The sequence below is a fragment of the Schistocerca piceifrons genome, chromosome 3 (assembly GCF_021461385.2).
Source record: "Schistocerca piceifrons isolate TAMUIC-IGC-003096 chromosome 3, iqSchPice1.1, whole genome shotgun sequence".
NCBI classification, from domain to species: domain Eukaryota; kingdom Metazoa; phylum Arthropoda; class Insecta; order Orthoptera; family Acrididae; genus Schistocerca; species Schistocerca piceifrons.
The window spans coordinates 896,064,423-896,065,464 of NC_060140.1; positions in this window are offsets into that span (position 1 = coordinate 896,064,423).

Genomic DNA, 1,042 nt, shown 5'->3' on the forward strand with positions numbered 1-1,042 from the left:
GTAGCCATGGACGATAAATAGTTTCGACAAGGAGAAAATAGAAGCTTTTGAAACGTGGTGCTACAGAAGAATGCTGAAGATTAAATGGGTAGATCAGGTAACTAATGAGGAGCTACTGAATAGAATTGGAGAGAAGAGGAATTAGTCGCACAACTTGACTAGAAGAAAGGATCGGTTGGTAGGACACTTTCTGAGGCATCAAGGAATCATCGATTTAGCATTGGAGGGAAGCGTGTAGGGTAAAAATCTTAGAGGGAGACCAATAGATGAATACACTAAGCAGATACAGAAGGCTGTAGGTTATAGAAGTTACTCGGAGATGAAGGCTTGCACTGGATAAAGTAGCATGGAGCCCTGCATCAAACCAGTCTCTGGACTGAAGACCACAACAAAGGGCACCACCCAAGTGACCAGTTTGTTTACATAACAGTGATGTCACTATTTACGTTATAAAGAGCACATGTGTGCGATTTGGGGACAAGTTCAAGTGATATCATTGTTTACATAATGAGATCAATGGACCCGTAGATACCGAATCCGCACTGCCCCATTACCGATGGTAACGGGCAAAACACATTACTTTTACCCTTCAAAGCCATGTGATTTACAGGGAGGAGGAAATGAAATGAAACTTCATGGATGTAGAGGGTCAGTGATGTTATTTCAGTGATTATGAAATCGAATCACATTCACAAAGAACTCAGCAGTACGAACCTATTTACCAATATCACATGCACCTCCTTTGGCTTCAAACCACTGGGAAATGTATCATAAGGCCCTTGTATCGTCTCCTGAGGTTAGCTGGCCCACAATTGTCGTAAAGGTCCTTGATATTATGGATACTAACACTGGGACAGAGTTGACGCCCAAATCGAACTCACACATGTTCTGTCAGGGATAGAACTGGGGTCTTGCTTGCCATGGGAGTACCTCAGTATCACGCAGGTATTCATAGAGACACGTTGACTTGGGCGCGTATGACCCCAGTTGTGTTTTGCGCCCTAACACAAAACAAAACAAAGAAATAGACACATCTGCCAGG